Raw genomic sequence first — 15,071 nt, forward strand, 5'->3', positions numbered from 1 at the left:
ACGAGCTGTGTCAGGCAGAATTTTGGGTTGTTTTCATGGATTCCACATCAAACTTGTTAACTTTGTCGCCACCCTGCTGTGTAATCCACAAAATATACTGGCAAACTTTTATCATTTACCGATATTATTTCAGCGCTTCTTGCGCATCTGTTTACATTCCCCTCACCCGCCATATCCCAAACTTATAAGAACGCTACTACACTTGATCTTATACAAAAGGTTGTTAGAAGTGCTGTTTGGGGAGTAGCCTAGAGACAGGGGCTTGGATTGGCGAAAGCTCGCCTGGCAGCGGAGCGCCAGCTCCATCCCAAGATCCAACTAACATAGTTTTAACTGCAGCACCTTTAATCTACTACTAGTTCACTGCCTCCATACATGGTCCCCTTATCAAACGAGCTGTGTCAGGCAGAATTTTCAGGTGTTTCACCAGATACATAGTGTAACTCGGCCCATCTGTCGCCGACATGCTGGAGACCTGAAGTTGCAATCATAGCAGCGCAATATGAATGCCCCATACTGTCGCTCTTAATCATGGAAGTCGTCTCCATGGCTGCCTCCACATGTCGTCCCCTTATCAAAAGAGCTGTGTCAGGCTAATTTTTCGGGTGTTTCACCAGATACGTTATGGAACTTGGTCACTATGTCGCCACCATGCTGTGTTATCGACTAAATATACCGTCAACCTTTTGTTCACATAGGAAATCATTTCACCTCCTTTGGTGAAACCTGAGTCCATTTAGGGTATGTCGCCATGACACTCTCTAGCCTGCCACTGCTGCCGCTGCTTCTGCATGCCGTCCCCTATAGTGTCAGGGTCAATTATTGGATGTTTTAGATGCTATCTAGCCTCATTCGGTCACTCTGTCATGGCCATGCTGTTGCCCATTATTTTGGCATAATGGTGCGATTAAGCAGCCTCAGAGGCATCCATGCATGCTGCCCCTGCTGTTTCCTGTCCATTTCCGTGGTGTTTCCATCCTTTTCTGAGGTTCCCAGGTGATTGGCCAAGCTTCTCTGTGCAGACCCTTGGTCCCCTTGAAAAATGCTCGAGTCTCCCATTGACTTCAATGGGGTTCGTTATTCGAGACGAGCACTCGAGCATCGGGAAAAGTTTGTCTCGAATAACGAGTACCCGAGCATTTTAGTACTCGCTCATCTCTAATTACAACATAACACACATTGGGGCTCATTTACTAAGGGTCCACAGACCGCATTATCGTCGGAATATCCAACGATTTCCAATGTGCGCCGCATTTAGAAGGGCTTTTTGTCACACGCAATCGTATTTTGGCGCATCGGCTGACTTTCACGTGACACAAATTGTGTCGCAAGCCATGCTCTTACATGCACCGGGAAGAAAAGGGTGAACTCCGACGGACCTCAGCGGGGAAGCGACACATGCAGGAAATTGGACGCACGATCTTAGTGAATTACGGCAGCTCCGAATCCTTGTCAGACAACGCACCTCGAGGATCGTGATGGGATGGGTAAGTAAATGTGCCCCAATTATATTGTTAAAGGAAATCAACCATTTAAAAAAAAAAGAAACAAACACTCACCTCTGCTCCTTTAGATGTTGATCCCGGTAATGTCCTTCGCTAGTCTTCACATGCCAGGATCACCTAGAAAAGAAACTAATTATGCTAATTATGCACTCCCCTATGCTGGGAGAGGGAGGTGACGTCATGTGAGGGCGGACAGAATTCATGCTGGGAGCATGGGAGAGGAGGTTTTGGGGCGTTTATAATTAGCAGCCCGGAGTGCCGGACATCTTGTCCCCGCGATCCGGGCTGCTAATTATAAGTTACCGGCATGTCAAGCTTAGCAAAGGACAGCACCGGAATCAATATGAAGAGGATCGTGGGTGAGTAGGTATTTTTATTTTTACTAGTGGTTGATTTCCTTCAAATATACATTCATAAGATCCTTTAAATGGTTCATACATAACAAAGTAAGCAAATTTCACATTTACAACCCCTAAGCCTCCCCAACTCTAAATAACACCCAAAACTCCAGAGGAATCTATTTCCATCTTAGATATTGTAGATGAAAAAAAACAAACTAATTTTGGGCACCATCAGCTCTACAATAGACACAACTTATGAGTTTGGGTTCAGGGTTTGGCCATATGACCCGGACATGTTGCCAGATTGGTGGCTGAACAGCCAATCCAGCAAATTGACACGCCTAGCTACTAGCTATGGCTATGATTGGCCAGGGGGAGAGAATGACAGAAAGGAAAAGCGAGGAGAGAGATGGAGCATCAGGGGACAGCAGAGTTGGATCTGAGGGGCTTTATAGAATTAGCTGGGAGACTGCAACACCCCTGCCAATGCAGAGTATTGCTAAATTGTAATGCAGCTGTTAATATCTGCCTAAGAAGGACTGTTAACTATTGAGACCAATAAGATTATTGTTTATCTTATATTGTACAATGGTGTTGGTTGGAAAACACATTTGGGCTGACCACTCCCAAAGGTGATATAAACCCTTGGGGTGGATAGTTCTGGTCTCTTTCTCCTGAGGTTTCTCCAGGGAGAGTCCAGAGAGTACTGAGGCACAGCGATCCTCACCATATGGCCTGCAGTCATAAGGCCTCCACAGGGCTCTGAGCTACCTGCCAGAGCCTGCCTCCAACCAGTGCCTGGTCTCCAACAAGCTACCTTGAACCAGTTAAACTGTTATCTGCCATTGCTGTGTTCTGGAATAAAAGGAACTGTAGGTTTATGGTTGACATCCCTTGCCTCTGAGTGATCCATGCCACAAGCTGCTAACATCAAGGGATGTTGAAAGACCACAGAGAAGAATATTACAGTAGTCAAAGTGGGAGATGATGAGAGAAAGTATTAGCAATTTTAAAGACTTTTATAGGTGTGAGGATTTATCGTAGGCAAAATATGTGGATGGAGCAGGTTGTAATAAAGCTCCAGATGTGGGTCTTAAAGGCAGAATAATGGGTTACTCCAAAGCAGCGGACATTTGGGGCCCTGGGAGAGTCTGGGGCAATTAATTGTGATCAAAAGGTCTTGTCTTCTATAATTTTGGTATGTTTTACAACTGACCATGCTCAGTCTCCTTTCACTCTCTAACCAGCTTCTTGGTGAGGATCCCATTCGGGAGACATAATGGAGGAGACACTGAGCAGTTGGATTCTGTTGTGTTGCTGCCATCCAGTGACTTCTGGGTCCTAGTACACGAGTACAGACTCGGGCTGCATTGCCACATGCCCTAAAATGCCCTGTATTATCTCTATGTTCTGCCGATCCCTGGTGCTTTGTTTAGAGGTTTTCCAAACTGGTTAGATGACACAATGGTTCCACAACCTGCTGGTCATTACTATGATATTTAACATTCTATTAAACCCATTCAGGAAAAGGTCCGCCAAGTTGGGCCAAACATTGACCAAAAGTTTGGTTTCGGTAACTGAACTTAAACACCAGCAGGTAACACCCGCGATTAGCACTCATCACTATTTAGCACCGATCAAGGGTGATGATCCTATAAATGCTATCACCAAAGCCCAAAAATGTCATTGCGGAGTGACCATCCAATGGAAAATCAAACTTTTGGCTGAAGTCTTGGACTTCAGGTCTGTGAGGTTCAGTTCTGCTCATTGTGGGTCGGGTCCAGTCATCCCTACTTTTTATGGAATTCTAGAGCAAAGTTGTGCAGAGGTTGGCCTGCAGTGCTAGACCAACTTTTATCTTGAGCTTCCTGGGCTACAGGGGTCTACTTCTGTGACAAAAGAGATGGGAGGAATCAGTAAGAGGGTAGTCAAAATATTTCACAATGGGGTGACCATATATGAAGACAAGCTACATGATTAAAAATCTGTGCTGCATCTCTGTAGGTACTATGGGTCCAATAGAATAATCAGACATGTGGGTGGAGAAAGTAAACTAAATTTCCAGAATGGAGGAGTCGTCCCACTGGGAAAAGAGAACTAGGAAACGGTTTCTAGACATGTGGAAACCTTGGAAGGAGCGAAAGACAACATAGGGTTCTAGAGTAGAGAACATCAACTAATGGGTCTCAAAATACCCCCCAACCTATGGCTTACCTATCCACATCCCCCCTCTACCCTTTTCCCCTTGATTGTTTTTCATTTTTTGTATTAGTTTTGTACTTTAGTTTTGTATTGAGTATTGATTTACGTTGGTGTGACAATGGAGTTTCTCAAAAATAGAGTTTTATGTCTATTTTAATAGCACAATGGGGCACATTTACTAAGGGTCCGAACGCCACACTTTCGTTGGGTCTCGCGTTTATTTCCGTTTTGGTGCCCGCGATCGAATTGTGGCGCATCGCCGCCGGCTTGCACGCGACAGAAATGGGGGGGCATGCCCTTCAGACAACCCGACAGATTCGTACAAACCGCGGAATTTAAAAAAGGAAATGTGTCGCAAGATCAGAAGTTACAAGCACCGGAAAGAAGAAGGTGAACTCCGGCGGACCATCTTAGTGAATGCCGGCAAACCCGAATCCTCATCGGACAAAGCACCGCGGGATTGCGACAGGACCGGGTAAGTAAATCTGCCCCAATGTCTTATGATGTCATATTACTGTTCAATAAAAAGTTTGAAAACAAAACAAATAAAATAATCTTGGACTTGGCTGGAGCTGGAAGTAAAGCCATTTATGTTTTTGAACCTGGTCCAGATTGCCAGTGGATCTTCTACATAGAGTTCAGTGGATGGCCACCACCAAGGTAGATGGTAAGTAATTGCCACCATGTGGTAACTAACATGACCTAAGGACATTCAGATGTGTAGTATGTCAAAGGGTTTATTGAATCCAACCGGTTTCAGCTGAACTACTTTGGTGAGAAATGACCCCTTTTCGGGTTTATAGCCGCCTGCGGTTGGATAAGAGGAGAAGACTAGAGTTCATCATTTCCAAAATATGAAGCTGTCTCTTCCACCTCGGCCACGTAATCTAAATCATATTAACTCGTTATCAGTGGCTTATTATGATAACTGACTTCTGACAAGTGTCGTAGTGAAAGATACAATATTTGCGTATCAACTCGTTCTATGGAAAATTTTGTAAACACTAAATCACAAGACCCATAATCGAGGATGAGAAGATTAAACACAAGGATCTCGTCTACAGCTCAGTCATTGATGTTGACTCATGGATCCCCCTCCCCCGCGCCCCGGGCAGATGCTATAATGATATGAGCCTCCCTACAAGTCATCTACTCCGTGGTTCTCCTCTATCCAGCACCTCCCGGGTCACAGGGTATATGATGGCGTCACTTGTGTTTTATCAGATTTTTAGTTGTATTTCTTGTATATTGGACTTTATTTCATCACATTTTCATAAGCTCTAAATTCTCTCCTCGATATTGTGAAGATCATTTATTTCTCTTGATGAATTTCTTCCGCTCTGTATCTGAGCAATTTCTATATTGTGTATCTATGGTTGTGTGCAGTCTTCTTTTTTGGGGGGAGGAAGTGTAGTTTTTGACATCATAACTTTGAGTTGCATACGTCCTACTGAGAAACTTTGATTGACTCTTCCTCTACAATTTACCGTAAATTTTATTTATTTTTTTCCTACTAAAAAAAAACTTATTTGGAACCTAAATAGCAAACAAACTTTTTCTTTTAGTCAATACAAATACCAGAATAGCAAGTGTAAAGGTTTTTAATTTTTTTCATTTTCTTTTTGCATAAATCACCTTCATTTGCATAGTAAAGTAATTTTGGGTAAAAAAAAATGTTTTGTACCTTCACCTTCCAAGTGTTATAATATTTTCCACCAATGCAGCTGTGCATAAAGACCTGTAGCATTTTTTTTGTTTGCTTTTTACACTTGGGGCTCATGAAGTTTTTTTGATCACATATAAAAGCATTTTTTTGAGTAATGGATAGTAAAAATGTGAATATGGGCGATGTTTTTTGTTATACGGGTTGGATATCATTATAGTTTTTGTAGGCTGGGTTGTTACTGGTGTGAAAGTACAAAATATGTGTGATGTTACTCTATTGTTTTTTAAAGGGCTGGCCATTTTTGTGTTTTGTGTGTTTTTTATAGTTTTTTTGGAAGAGTTTGTTGTTTATTTGTATAAAGTTTTTTTTTTAAATTACTTTGTCCCATATGGGGAACCTCAGAAGAAATCACGTGATCTCTTGTATAGTATACGGTAGTGCGGGGCATTATACTGTCTTTGCTATTGACAGGCGTTCTATTAACTCCTTAGTGACGTGGCCTGAAAAGGTTCTAGTGACCGGGCATTTTTAGCGAATTTTCGTCAGACATTTTGCGATGTTTTATGGCCCATAACTTTTTTTTTGTGTGCTACCTTAAATTTTTTTGCGTTGTTTTTTTTTAGGACACATAGAGCTAGTTTAAAAGGTAATAAACGTTGAAACTTTATTTTTTCATTTTTATTTTTATTTCGGGTTTGAAGTGGAAAAAAAAGGTTTTTTTGTAATTTATAGTACTTTTTTTTAAATTTTCAAATTAACTCAAAATGAACTCCCTTTTTTTTTTTTTTGTCGTTTTGATATATATTATGTATAGTCTCAAATTAGGTGATGCTTATTACATGGGGAAATTAATATTTATGAATATTTTTAATGGTTTTTTTTGTGTGTTTGTGTTTTTTCTAATTAGACCCAGCAGCTTTGATTAACCCCCGGCTTCGCTCCTCCTTGCATCGCGCTCATTCAACGCAATGTTGTGAGGAGTGGAGAAGGGAGAAGGGGTAACAAACCACATCTCCCTTCTACCTAGGGTCTCCGGGTGACTCTGAGACTCGGAGACCGGGTCCTGCTCCCGCTGCTAGCGTGGGAGCAGCAGAAGACTGCAACAACGTCTTTAGACGTCGCTGCAGATTCCGGACCAGTGCCCGCTGACGTCTAAAGTCAGGCGACGGTCCCAATAGAGTTAATAGAAAGTTAGTACAGGCAGCCTTGGGGTCCTTCAATAGACCCAGGCTGCAGTGTGACATCACGCTTAAACACCCCGCAATCATTGGAAGCTCCAACGCTCTGCACCCACTTAGCTACTGTGGTCCATGTGTAGAGATGAGTGGACTTGATTTGGGTTCAGGCACACAACTGTTACATATTTCTGGATTGGCAGCTGAAACACCAGTCAAGCAAATTGATGCCCCTACCAAAGAGCCTTGGCCAATCATAGCCATGACTAGTTGTTAGAGGCGTCAATTTGCTGAATTGGTTGTTTCTCCACCAATCTGGCAAAATGTCATGGTCGCACAGCCAAAACTGAACCCCCGACTGTGATCATCGGGTCCGCTCTCTCTACGGGATCATCGGGATCATCCCTACCCATGTGACCACATTGTCTAAGGGGCAGAAATCAGAGCTCTTCTCCAGCTAACTTTATCTGAAGTGGTGCCATAGGAAGGCATTGCATCAGAAGAAGTCCCCTCCGACCCCATAAAAACGTGATACATGGGATAAATAGGGGGCTGAACGCGTCCACTGTTGTCTGCTGTCCAATCAAAACCTTTTTCTTTTTCATGTAAAAATAAAACAAAAGCAAAAATGTATCCAACATTTAAGATATTTTATTTCTGTAAAAAAAAGCCCCCATAGATCCCTTAGAAAAAGCTAAAATGTTTTAAAGTGCAACTTTTTAAAAAAATGATTTTTAATACATTTACCAATATTATTTTTTTTTTGACAGTCCACCATGGCTTTCATGAAGAAATCTCTTTTCCTTATACTTTTCCTTGGATTTGTTTCTTTTTCCATCGGTGAAGATGAGTAAGTCGTTCTAAGAGTTAATGTCTTCTGTAACGAGTGCGGGGAACCCAACTGATCCCAAAAATGAAGTGGTAGCATTATTGTTGGGCTTACTGTATTTTTCGGACTATAGTCCAGTGTGCCTTATATATGAAACATACTTACAGACAACAGCTGCCTTGAACTGTGAACAGGTCTGCCACCTGCTGGTCATTCATCCTTATAATCTGGTGCGCCTTATATATGAGCCTAGACGTTTTAGCAGGCATTTATTGATGGTGCGCCTTATAATCCAGAAATCTTCATGTTCAGAACCCACCTATTTTCTCTTCCTCTCTGCTTTCTATCAATCTCATGGTGCCCCAGCACATCATCACATGACCAGCCAGAGACACATCTATCTTTGCCCCCTGGGGTGCTTTGTGATGTTTTATTCCCATCTAGTTTCTCCATACCATACCTTGTGATTTAATTTAAAGGGGTTGTCTGGGTTTAAATATGGTCCTGGGGGAATGGGGCTATTAAAACAAAAAATATCTTATACTAACCACCTCCGGCACTTCCATTCACCGGCGGTGCCACACATGCCGGGTCTCTTCCATCTATTGCCACGTCTGCTACACACTGAAACAAACAGAGTGGTGCACGGTGCCGTGGATGAGCGGGTACACCGGAGGAGGTAAGTATAACATATTTATTGTTTCAATAGCCCCTCCCCCAAGACATATATATACCTTTTATTTACATTTCGGACAACCGCTTTAATATATGTTCTCTCCTAATGCAGAAAAAAGGAGGAAAAGGAGAAACGTGAAATGGAAGATGAGGAACACGAAGTAAAGAAATCCGATGAGAAAACGGAAGAAAAGAGAGTTGATCCATACTCTCCTTACTCTCGCGTCAAGAGAGTGTATCCTCCTCCATGGATACCTCCTTAATGATAACACACTAACAAACTCAACGTCTCCAAAGTCTCCAAAGAAAAAATATCAGTTTTTCCATAAATTTAATAAAGGATATTACACTCTACTCCTGGTCTGTCTTTTCTAACATCTGGGACATAGAGTTGTTTCATCTGTATGAATGAGGTTTTATCATGTAATCAGCTGTCCTCTATCCACAGTGTATGATGATGGGGAGATCTTATAACCGAGACCTTCTAATCTCTACAGAATGAAGGACCACGATTCCTCCTCCTGCTGGATACCGGTGCTGCTTCCAGGTTCCAACTGTCTTGTAAGCCATTCCGAGAATCCCACCAAAGTCAATGTTGCATAAGACCAAACTGCATAGGGGTTCCCGTTAACTACTATGGGACCATTGAAACCTGGAAATCCCATGTGGTGCACAGCTCTGTGAAGAAATATAGGAATATACTGTTCATGCACAAGGGTTTTTGTCACATGCCAGCTTTTGTCTTGTTCATCAGTGCACCCCACATGTCCATCACTTCCCCTAGCTTTATCTTGAATAACTCTATGGAATTCACACTTCAAAGACTGGAGAGGGTATCTGACTCTGTCGGGGGAAGCCATGAACTAACACCTCCTTGGTCTTAGCGACTTCAGGCTTTCCTTAGAGTTCCCTCCACTTTTTAGACAAAGGATTATAAAACCCATTTGCTTGTATGACCAATATGTCAGTTATGTACAATTATGGAGTTATGATCCATCCCAACCCAAGGCCAAATGCAAATTTTGGCTCTGTTCCGCAAAGGAAACGCATACCTGTGTCTCAATTTGTTTGAGCATCCTTGGACACAGATATATTATATATACATATAACTCTCAATGGGAGCATAGTAAATGGGTCATATGTGGTGTAAATGTAATCCAGGTATTCCTCCGGATCCAGTGAGACCAGAACCATGACCCTATGACTTCCTGAAACTAGAACTACTCCATGGTCCTGGATCTTATCCAATGTAGGTGGGTTCCTAGACCCCTCCTATGTGTGTGATGGGGTATGATGGAGTATGCCAAATATAGTCAGGGAACCCCTTGTGGCCATTGTCTTTTTCCTGGGGGAAGTTTTACCATCATCAAGACCAGGAAAGATCAACAAGTGCAGATAAATCTCTTTGCCCAATAGTACAGCACAAGGTAAAGGAATAGTTTGTACTTATAGTCCCACCCTTGCAGCATTTGTTCTCTGTTAATATATATATAATTATATGGTGTGCACTGTTTGCCTCTTTGTCGTGTGCCCTTAAGGCAATTAAATATAAAATGTAACCTGCATTGTTCTTTTATCTTGTTCCAGGAATTACCATGTCTGTGTTTCGGGTATATAAATGCTAGCCTGGGGTTGACTTCCTGACCTAATATAATCCCATTGTAGACCAGGCTTATATCAAACGAGGAGTTGATGGTAATCTAAGGTGCTGATAAATCTCTGTATTAGCCTATTGAAAGGGGACTTTCAGCCGTTCAGGGTCATGGACGAGTGTTGTGCAATAACGGAGGTGGTGTGCACAACTGTATCTCATTTCAGGCTCCTCTTATAACCCGTGCATTCAGGTAGTGTCTAAAAAAACATAATTAATTGACCTTGTATGGGTCTGCTCATCACTATTCAGGAGAAACTTCTGCCATTTTCTGTAGGAGACTCTAGTAAATTTGGGTGCCAGTTGGATGTGTGAACACTCCTGCTCTCCACCCCCAACTGCCCCAACTTGTCCAAAGTGGCAAAAACATGTGAAGACCACCAGAGAAGTGAAGTTTTACAAGCAATGCCCACCGGTAAACTACTGGACTAGGCTTAGTACCCACCGTGGGTATCCCAAAGAGTGGATTGTTATTTATGTTTTAACTCATTTTTACTTTTAGGTTTTGTATACTGTGGGGTATATTTATTCAGGGCTTTGCGCCACACTTTTTCCAGACTGTGCACGTTCTTCTAGGCTAAAATGGCTTGTACAAATATTTAAGAAGTGCCTGCGCCAGTAGTCCGTCCAACTGATTCGGACCGAGCACCGCGTTTAGCTTTCAAATTGTGTTTCACGCCCATGTTAAAGTTGCACCACAACAAAGATGGTGAACTCTGTCAGACCAGTGGGGGGTGGGGGGGGGGAGGGCAAGATTTGTGATTTCTGGAGCACGTTCTAATGCATCGCCGCACTGAATAGCACTTTTAGCGAACTGTCCGATTTACTGTCCCTCGGTAAATGTTAAATAGCTAGTTAAAAATGTGTACCATGCACTACTTACTGTTTTTACTCAACATGTGTTTATTGCATAAAATAGCACATCACTAACAATTATTATCATAAAATGAACCAAAAAAATTGAACATAAAATAGAACATAAAATCATATTGTTAGATATATAATATCAGTGGGATATCACCATAGATAGTATTGGGTAAGTAATATGAGACCTTACTTTGTATTCTTATAATATTGCAATCAAATGGTACCTTTGGCCGGTTGCCTGGTTGCCGCCGGGATTTTGGCGCACGCGATCGGATTTCGGCGCAATCACGCCAGCTTTCACGCAACAGAAATGGGGGGACATGGCCGACGGAAAACCCGACGGATTCGGAAAAAACGCAGAATTTAAAAAATGAATTGTGTCGCAAAATCAAGCACTCACATGCACCGAGAAGAACCAGGTGAACTCCAGCGGACCTCGACGCAGAAGCGACACCTGGTGGACATCAGGCGCACGACCATAATGAATCGCCGGAAGACCCGAATCCTCGTCGGTCGCTGGATCGCGACTGGACCGAGTAAGTAAATCTGCCCCATTGTGTCACACAGCTTAGCATTTGTCTCATAGATCACTTGTGGTTATTCCAGCTGGGTAATATCCTTATAGGTTATGTATTACCTGCATCGTTTTTTTGCTGCCAGAATGCCTCCACTGTGCTACGTTACCACTGCCGACTTGGGACGCTGTGTACTCGTGCTCTCTTTCCTATTTCCACATTCTGATAGACTGCATGTGTGGTGGAGCATGCTGGAGCACACAGCTGAATTACTCTGGGCCCTAGTGCTGGTGTCTGGTGTGATGGAAGTATCTTCCTTTTGAGATAATTGTCTCTCACTTGATTTACCTCATCGACCGGTACTCGGAGCGAAAACAACGATAGGTAGATATTCGTTTCTAGACGCGTTTCGGGGTGTCTAACCCCTTTTTCAATAGCTATGTCCATCCTGGGTTTATCCTGGTATTTAAACATGCTCCAAATGCCAAAACCTGTTCTGGATTGACTTCCTGATTGGTCTACTTGGTTAAATCCGTATCGTGTTTTGCTGCTTTGCTGCAATGTTTTGTGTATGCTGATCGTGCCAAAAAAAAACATGAGTTGATCCAAAACAGACATGACCAGTAAATGTGATACTTGCATGTCCTGTGTGTATTGTATCCACTCCTGCTTTTGACTATCAATCCTGAAGCTTTTCCTTCCTTCTGACAGATGAACTGAAGGGGAAAACCAAACATAGTGGCAACGTCATAGAGTCGTGGAGGGTGAAAACAGAATTTTGGAAATCATAGAGTGTTCCAGGGAGACACCAGTCAGTTGGCAGCAGCATGAGTAGGCCGCAGAGTGGCACAATGACAAATTATGTAGGTAGCAGCAACATCATAGGCCACAGAGTGGCAGAATGACAGAGTGCAGAGGTGGCAGCAGCAGCATCATGAGGTCAGACACACGCTCGGCTCCTCTGGTGTCTTAACAAAAAACTGCCACACTGCCGAGGTACAGAGGAGGCCAAGACAGGTGAAAGAGGCAGTGCGCTCAGGTCTGGATCAGAGAGGATTTTTCCAATTGACCTAGGAGATGACCAGAGGCTTCTCAAGAAGGACCACAGGGACGTCTTGCCGGGAGACCAGAGCTGCATCCACAAAGTTCCCCACAGAACTGGAGTCCAAGAAAGCAGAGACCTGGAACTGGGTGTGGGTGCCAAAGCTGAGGAACATAGGAACCGCCAGACATGGAGAAGCTTTGCTCACACCTAGGGATGCTTCTCCCAAAAACTGTAGGTGCTGGGGTTTTTCGGACAATGGGGATGAAGTGGACAAGTCCCCATGAAGTGTTCCGGTCTGGAGCATTCCTGGAAGGAGAGTCGGGTCTTGTCCACTTCCATAGGCTCCTCTATAGATGGTATGGCCGTAGGTGGGAGTGGCCTTTGGAAGACAGCTGCTAAGCGGGGTGGACGTTGAAAGCGGGCTTGTGGATGCTCAAGACATAACTGCTCAGCGCACTCCATAAACCGCACATGCCCAGAGTTATGAGACCAGGGTGCGGAACTGCACTGCTTGCTCTCCCACGGATGAGTCCCCTTGGCGCAGGTTCAGCAGCGCAGTCTCAGCTGAGGAGGCTCATGCAGGTCCTTCGAATATGGACTGGAATTCCGCCAGGAATGCCGTGTGAGTAGTCTCACTTGGATCGCCTCTGTCCCAAAGAGGGGTAGCCCAGGCCAGGGCCTTCCCAGAGAGGAGGCTGATGATGAATGCCACCTTGGATCACTCAATGACAAACTGGGACGCATGAGTTCAATGTGTAGGAAGTACTGGGTAATAAAGCACCTGCACAGCTTGGGGTTCCCATTATACTTCGTAGGCATAAAAAGTCTCAGCCCAGGTTCATCAGCAGGCAGGCTAACCGGAGTAGCACAAGGAGCTTCAGGAGCTTGATGCTGTTGCTTATTTGCCATTAGAGATGGGCGAATTTGTTAAAATTCGTTTCGACCCGATTCGCCGAATTTTTCGAAAAAAATTTGATTCGACCCGAATCGAATCAAAACGTATCATGTTAAAAAACAGGCATTTCCTGGCTGCAGAGAGCCTGTAGGGTGTTGTAGACGTTGTGCCATGCTTAAATATGCATAGGGAGCGTGGTTTGCTCTTCAAACAATGCTGTGTTTTAGTATGACACGCACATGACAGCCCGCGGCTCTTAGAATCGCTTCACTCTTCACTTCCATGTGCACTTACATAGGCCAACTTCCCCAAATAAGCGAAGCGGGAACGCAGCCTGACAGGGTAACGTCTGTGCCAGCTCAAAAGGACTGAGCTGAGGGCCAAGATCCCACTATAACATCAAAGAGTGCACTCTTTTTACACTGAGTGGCACAATGATATAGTGTGTTGGTGGCATCAAAAGCAGCAGCAGCAGGAGCCTGCAGAGTGGCACAATGATATAGTGTGAAGGTGGCATCAGAAGCAGCAGGAGCATGCAGAGTGGCACAATGATGTAGTGCGTTGGTGGCATCAGTAGCAGCAGCAGGAGCCCGCAGAGTGGCACAATGATATATTGTGAAGGTGGCATCAGTAGCAGCAGGAGGAGCCCACAGAGTGGCACAATGATATAGTGTGTTGGTGGCATCAGAAGCAGCAGGAGCCCGCAGAGTGGCACAATGATATAGTGTGAAGGTGGCATCAGAAGGAGCAAGAGCGGCAGAGTGGCACCATGATATAGTGTGTTGGTGGCATCAAAAGCAGCAGCAGTAGGAGCCCTCAGAGTGGCACAATGATGTGGTGTGAAGGTGGCATCAGTAGCATCAGGAGCCCGCAGAGTGGCACAATGATATAGTGTGAAGGTGGGATCAGAAGCAGCAGGAGCCTGCAGAGTGGCACAATGATATAGTGCATTGGTGGCATCAAAAGCAGCAGCAGCAGCAGGAGCCCACAGAGTGGCACAATGATATAGTGTAAAGGTGGCATCAGTAGCAGCAGCAGGAGGAGGAGCCCATAGAGTAGCACAATGATATAGTGTGTTGGTGGCATCAGAAGCAGCAAGAGCCTGCAGAGTGGCACAATAATATAGTGTGAAGGTGGCATCAGAAGCAGCAGGAGCCTGCAGAGTGGCACAATGATATAGTGTGTTGGTGGCATCAGTAGCAGCAGCAGCAGGAGCCCGCAGATTTGCACAATGATATAGTGTGAAGGTGGCATCAGTATCATCAGGAGCCCGCAGAGTGGCACAATGACATAGTGTGAAGGTGGCATCAGAAGCAGCAGGAGCCTGCAGAGTGGCACAATGATATAGTGCATTGGTGGCATCAAAAGCAGCAGCAGCAGGAGCCCACAGAGTGGCACAATGATATGGTGTGAAGGTGGCATCAGTAGCAGCAGCAGGAGGAGGAGCCCACAGAGTAGCACAATGATATAGTGTGTTGGTGGCATCAGAAGCAGCAGAAGCCTGCAGAGTGGCACAATAATATAGTGTGAAGGTGGCATCAGAAGCAGCAGGAGCCTGCAGAGTGGCACAATGATATAGTGCGTTGGTGGCATCAGTAGCAGCAGCAGCAGCAGGAGCCCGCAGATTTGCACAATGATATAGTGTGAAGGTGGCATCAGAAGCAGCAAGAGCGACAGAGTGGCACAATGATATAGTGTGTTGGTG

The sequence above is a fragment of the Engystomops pustulosus genome, chromosome 4 (assembly GCF_040894005.1).
Source record: "Engystomops pustulosus chromosome 4, aEngPut4.maternal, whole genome shotgun sequence".
Classification (NCBI taxonomy): Eukaryota; Metazoa; Chordata; class Amphibia; order Anura; family Leptodactylidae; genus Engystomops; species Engystomops pustulosus.